The sequence below is a fragment of the Carlito syrichta genome, unplaced genomic scaffold, assembly GCF_000164805.1.
Source record: "Carlito syrichta isolate Samal-C Ts95f unplaced genomic scaffold, Tarsius_syrichta-2.0.1 Scaffold303649, whole genome shotgun sequence".
Taxonomy (NCBI): Eukaryota; Metazoa; Chordata; class Mammalia; order Primates; family Tarsiidae; genus Carlito; species Carlito syrichta.
The window spans coordinates 193,977-201,034 of record NW_007247745.1 but is presented as its reverse complement, the minus strand read 5'-3'; positions in this window follow the sequence as shown (position 1 = coordinate 201,034).

Here is a 7,058-nt window from a genome sequence, read left to right as displayed (position 1 = left end):
CAATGCAAAAAAACAGTTAAATTCTATTTTTCCTTCCCTCTTTGTATTATTGTTGTCATGCATGCTATGGTACATACATTATAACCCTTATAAATCATAATTATTATATCATTTTAGGCAGTTAGTACTTATTTATATTCAGTCCATACTCACCATTCTGATGTTCTTTTCTTTCTGTAGCTTCAGTTTTTAATCTAGGATCACCTTCCTTGTGCCTAAGGAGCTCCCATTAGCATATTCAAATAATAATCCTCTCCATAGTTTTTCTTCTAATTTGCAAATATGCTTATTTCATCTTCATTTGTGAAGGATAATTTCTACAGGTTTAAAATGCTAGTTTGGAGCATTTCTTCTCTGAGACTTTAAGGATGTTATCCCTTTGCGTTCCATCTTCCAAAGTTTCTACTGAAAAATCATCCATCAGTCTTTCGTAGTACCACTAGTGACATTTGCTTCAGTTGTTTTAAAACCTTTCATTGTCTTTTATTTTTATTAATTTGACTATGATTTTCTCAGTTGCAATTTATTTATGCTATGATTAGGGTTGTGAATCTTCTTATATCTGTCTTACTTCATTTTGGGAAAAAGCTCAGCAATGAGAGAAATTTCTAGCTTCAGTTATGATTATGGATCATGAAGAAGAAGGATAGAGAGGGGGATTTGGTTCAGATATTATCTCCTTCAGAAAGCATAAGTGCCTACACCCAACCACAAACCCAAGGTCTTCCCTAAGATGTACTTTCTTGAAACATTGCATTATAGTACATTTCATACTAAATTGTAACTGGTTATCTTTTCACTGGTGAAAAAAAATCACACAAATACTATAGATCATTTTTAAAATATGTAAAAATCTGTATATATGTGAAACACATAGAGGATGATACCTATTTTATTAGGTTTTTTTTTTTGGTACTGTACTTGTTAAAATAAAAAAACTAGGAAATTAAATAGGTGCTTTCAAATGCCTTGAATAGTATTTACTTATTGGACTGCATTAATAATTAATTATTTAAACTTCAAAGCTATGTTTTGCCACAAATATTTACTCACCAAGAGGATCAGCTATTATATTGTAATTGATTTCTAAGTTTATATTAAATAGAAATTACTTAGAGTTAATTCAACTTTGAAAAATACTCTTAATGAAACATAGAGACTTGAGCACTTTTTTACAAATTTACAACCCTGTATCAGTTCCTCACACTCTTAGTCAGTGTTTCTTTTCAACTTATTCTCAAATAATCTTAAAAAAAAAATCTTGCTCTTGTTTGTCCACCTGAAGAATAAATTACATCACTTTGTCAAAAGTTGGAAAACTTAAAATCATTCACATCTTCTCTGGATAGGTTTTCTTTAGAATGCATCAACTACTGCATCTATATTTAACACAAGTAATAGAAAAGACCAGCCCCAGGCAACAAAAAAAGACCTTGTCTCCACACACACACAAAAAAAATTAGCTCAGAGTGGTGGCATATGCCTGTAGTCCTAGCTAACTGAGGAGGCCGAGGTGGAAGGATCACTTAAGCCCAGGAAATTGAGACTGTGGTAAACCATGATTGTGCCACTGCACTCCAGCCTGGGTGACAGAGTGAGACCCTAACTCCAAAAACAATGAGAGCGAGAGCGAGAAGAAAGCAAGAAGTGCTAGCTATTTCCAGTAAAATCACAGAAGTTTTTCAAGGCACAGTTTCATTTGACGGAAAACAGACATTTAAGTATTGGTTCAAATTTAATCTCTGCAGCGAGGCTCTTCCTGACTGTACCATCTCAAGTATGTATGGTCCCTTTGTCCTCTCTCTCCTTCTGCTTTATTTTTCCTCATAGCAATGATCTCCACGGACATTTCATAACACATGTTCTAGCTTCTCTGTTTCCATCCGATGCCACTTCAACATAAGTTTTTATGTGGGTATGCACTTTTTTATTTTGAATAAAATATTTTTATTTTGAATAGTACCTGATATGATGTGCTCAATAAATATTTGTGGAATAAATGAATGAATTGAAAGAGGCCAGGGGTTAAGTGTGTCATCAGGATCTGAAGTCGGTGATTCTAGATAGCACATTCACGAGTCTCAGTGGTGAGGTAACTATTGTTTAATGTTTTTCTTGGTTGGGAAGAGGAGTGAAAATAGCAAAAAAAACAAACAGTTGATTGACAGAGTGACATCCTAATGAAGGTGGCTTCCCGTCTCTCTACAGTCTATTTTGAGCACAGTGAGAATAGTAAACAGAGTGATCCTTCTGAAATGTGTCAAATCATGACTCTTTTCTGCTCAAAACTCTCAATGATTTTCTGTTTCACTCAGAATAAAAATCAAAATTCTTACAATAATCTGCACCACACAACCTGGTCTTTGACCTCTCTGTCCTGATTTTTTTAAATCGACACATAATAATTGTACATATTTATGGGGTATATAGTGATATTTTGATACATCTATGTATGGTGATCATACATCTAATGTATAGTAATTAGCACTTCTATTCTCTCAAACGTTCATTTCTTCGTGTTGGGAACATTGAATATCCTCCTTCTGGCCATTTGAAACTACAGGATATTTTATTGTTAAGTTACGGTCATCCTACAGTGCTATAGAACAGTAGAACTGGTCACTGCCTTGCTAAGCTATGGTGTGGCCATGTCCTCTTTGAGCAACGGCCAGGCCATGTTTCCTGGCTTTGGACCCCTCTCCTACCTTCGGGAGGTGAATCTCCTCTTTCTCTCTCTCTCTCTCTCTCTCTTTCTCCCTCTCTCTATAATTTACTTCCTAAATAAAATGCATTTTCTAACCTAAAAAAAAACAGTAGAACCTACTTCTCCAATCTAGCTATAATTCTATGTACTTTAATACATCGTTGTCCTCATTTCTAGAACTGTTTCCTTCTCCTTGTCTGCTGCACATCTGTGGACACAGCAGGCATGGTTCTGTCGCATTTGCCCTCACCTTCCTCTCTCTGGAAATTTCTTCCACGTGGTAGATGCTAGATGTAGACTCCACATGGCTGTCTCTATCAAATCTTTCATATCTCTCCTGAAATGCTATCTTTGTTAGACCTTTCCTGACGCCTTATGTAAAATTAAGTACCTTCCATGTTGTACTTTCTTTACCTCATCTCACCTCATGTTTTTCTCCATGGCATTTATCACCTTCTGACATAGTCCATGTCTTACTTTGTATTTGTCTATTGTCGATCTCCCCTTCAAGAATATAAGTTTCATGAAGGCATTAAATTTTATCTGGTTTGTTTACTGCACAGTTCCAAAATCTAGAATAGAATCTGACACAAAGTTGTAACTCAAAAATATCATGAAAAAATGAACAACTGTGGGCATAACTACAATGAAATTTAAGAGTGAGTAGCATACCAAGGAGTTTACTGCATTAATCAAACCAGTTTGATCTTGATTGCTGACTCATGAATATCTCTCTCATTGGTTCTGAATCAGAGATATTACAGCACTCCTCCCTTAAGGAGGGCATTTAAAAATGTGTAGGTAATTTTTGTATCACCATGCCATAGAACCTAGAGAAGGTTCTAAAGACATGTAGCACCCTGCGGAACCAGGAATGATAAATTCATTTCAAGATGAGGGACAGACTCTCACAATAAAATATTTTGCACCCAAAATGCCAAGTCACCCCTACTGAGAAAAACTACTCAAAAATAACTCTTCTATGTATATAGAAAGACTATATATATAGTCTTATGTATATGTATATAGAAAGACTATATATATAGTCTTTCTATATATAAGCTATACAAAAATAAATGTTCTATATATATCACAAATGAATTTCCTATCACTGTTATTTATCCATTTGTTAATATATAGTAAAAATATTTAAAATACATAGGCATTATGTTCTACTTCAGGGAAGGTTTGTATCTGAAAATATATTGATATAATTATAGTTGTATATGTTTGTTTCATTATATAGTTTGGTTTACCATTTTACTTTCTATCTCCAAAAGGTAGTACATGTACTGAGACATTTTTTTTGATGTGAAACTGTTTTTCCTTCATATTGGTTTAATGACTCAAGTTCATAAATCCAATTAAAATAAAATTCTCACTTTCTTAGTCTTCTGTGTAGAACTCACTAAGTGCTGTGGAAAGAAGACCCATATTTCAAAGATGCCAATTAATTCTGTCAATTCCAGATTGCCCATTTGAATCATACTGCTACAACTTCATTCATTTATTGATCCACCTAACAAGTGTGTACTGGGCACCTCCAAAGTACTAACTACATTTCTAAGCTCCAGGAATATAACCATAAACAAGATAAATTCCCTGCTCTCATGAAGCTTGCATTCTAATGACAGAAATAGCCATTAAGTCAACATATGTAGTGCAATTTAATAGCACACACACAAACCTTAACACAGTTACTATAGTGTTTTTCTATGGAGGCAATAGCACTAACAAATTAAGGCAGTGAAGGAGGGGCAAGAGGGCTATTTTAGATCTGGATGTCGGAAAAACATCAATTAGGATGAAATGAGAGAAAAAAGCTATGTGACTTAAAGAGCAAGTAAAAGGTTCCAAAGAAGAGGTCAACTTGGAAGAAGGAAAGCAAATCAGGTCAGGGCCGAGTGGGCAGCAAAAGAGAAGTATGAAAGAATGGTTAAGAATGAGGAAGGACCCAGCCCCCTAGAATTTCTGTAGGCTGTGGATGAGGTGGCAGATTTAATTTATTAAGAGTACATTGGAATGTCGGTGGAAGGTTGTGTGCAGGAGTCACTGGGTGTGCTTTACTTTTAGAAAGATCATTCTAGATGCTGTGGTGTCTGATTGTCGAAGAGCAAAAGTGGAAGCATAGAGACATGTTAGAAAGCCGCCCCAGTTGTTTGGACTTGTCATCTCCAAATTTTTGGTTGTGCACCCTGATTCATAAGACATTTTGGATCTTGCACTTGCTGCTGTATGTGATATAAATTATAGCATGTGCTAATATATGTTAGACATTAGACATTAAATACTGAAGATCCCATGAACTAATATATTGTATATATTATAAAATATTTTAGCAAAAAGATTTTGTTATCAATGTCGAAAAACCATTTTGCTTTCACCAAAATGTTTTGATATTTCTATTTTAAAAACTTTAATTTTAATTTTGCCAATATTTAACATTTTTATTATAGCAGCGTGATAAAACATGCTCGATAATTTTGAAAGGTTGTCTTTAATATATAACTTCATGCATCATTTAACATTTATTTTGTTTTAAAAAAATTGCTAATCATGATAGCTTAACTCACCATCTAATCTATCAAGGCACATGTTCATAACTAATGAATCATTAATAGCACATTTATTATTCCTAATAGTCTTGAAAATCCTGAATTCTTGGCCAGTCTGTCATATTAGATCATCATTATTTTTATCTCATAATGTGGCTGACAGAAAGTTTGTTATCATAAGCAAGGTAATTACCAACTGTTAAATGTCCTTCGTGTTACTTGAGCTTTCATTATTAGATTATTTTCAACCTTGGTTCTCCAGGAATATTCTGAAAATATCTGTCCATGTTAATTAAAAGTTGGGTTTCAAAGTTAGCTAATTCTCTAAACTGGGTCATTAAAATGCATTGTGTGGAAAAGCCCTAAAAGGGAACAGCTGTGTAAGGAGCCCAGGCAACGCTGCTGCCTTGGCGCTCTGGTCATTCCTTCAGACACCCCAGCCTCCACAACACATGTGTCCTTGCACTTATGGTCCAAGAGAAGGCTATCACTGCCAATCCTTTATCCTGCAAGAAATCTTAGTTTCTCTCTTTTTTTTTAAATAAAATTAATTACAAATGCAAGTTCGTGTGTGTGTGTGTGTGTGTGTGTGTGTGTGTGTGTGTGTGTGTCTGTGTGTAAGCAGTACTCAATAGTTCTTCTTGTGCACTTTCTTGGAAATGCAAATCCCACTTTAATTTATGTGACACCATTAATTTATGTGCAAGACAATGGTGTCTTAGGTTAGGTTGATAGCAGCTGCGGTGAGACCAAGTGAGTAGCATTAGAGGCAACAATCTGTGCACTAAATGTACTATCTCTACTGAATAAATGAAATACTTATTTGCAACTATGCTTCTGTTGTTGTTGTTTGGGGTTTTTGGTTGTGTTGTTTTTTTAAGCCAGAGTTTTGTTGTTTTTTGTTTAGTTGTTTTTTAAGTCAGCTGTCACCCAGGATGGAATGCAGTGGCAAGATCATGGCTCACCACAATCTCAGCATACAGAGCTGAGGTGATCCTTCCTCCTCAGCCTCTCAAGTACCTGGGACTAAAGGCGCACACCACTATACCTGACTAATTTTTTAAAATTTATTTTAGAGACTGGGTCTTGCCAAGTTGCCCAGGCTGGTCTTGAACCCTAGAGTCAGGCAATCCTCTTGCTTCTGCCTCCCAAAATGTGGGGATTACAGGAGAAGCCACCATGTCTGGCTCTCAAATACTGTTTTAAAGTTATTTGAAATATTTCTGTCCCTCCATCAAGTTCCCTTTTTACCTCGTAGAAGTAATAATCTTTATTATTTTCTAATTCATCCTTCCACTTTTCTTTTTTGCAAATAAAAACAAATAGTATTATAAATGCATGTGTGTGTATATGTATTACCCCTCCCCTGACCTTTCTTAAAAGGAACGCCTACTGGTTATATTCTTGTATAATCATGCTTTTTTCGCTTAGCAATATATCCTGGGGGAACACTCTTTATGGATTTATAAAAATTATTCTTATTTTATTTTTCAGCTGCATAGTTTTTATGGATTCAGTGTGTCCCCCAAAAAATCATATATTGAAATCCTGACCCCCAACGTGGTAGTATTTGAAGATGGGACCTTTGGGAGGTAATTAGTCCATGAGGGTGGAACCCTCATGGATGGGATTAGTGCCCTTATAAAAGAGACCCCAGAGAGCAAGCACACTCTTTCTGCCATGTGAGAATACAATAAGAAATCACGCTGGGCTGGGTGGCTCAGCCTGTAATCCCAGCACTTTGAGAGGCCGAGGTGAGTGGATTGCCTGAGCCTGCGGGTTCGAGACCCGCCTGGGCA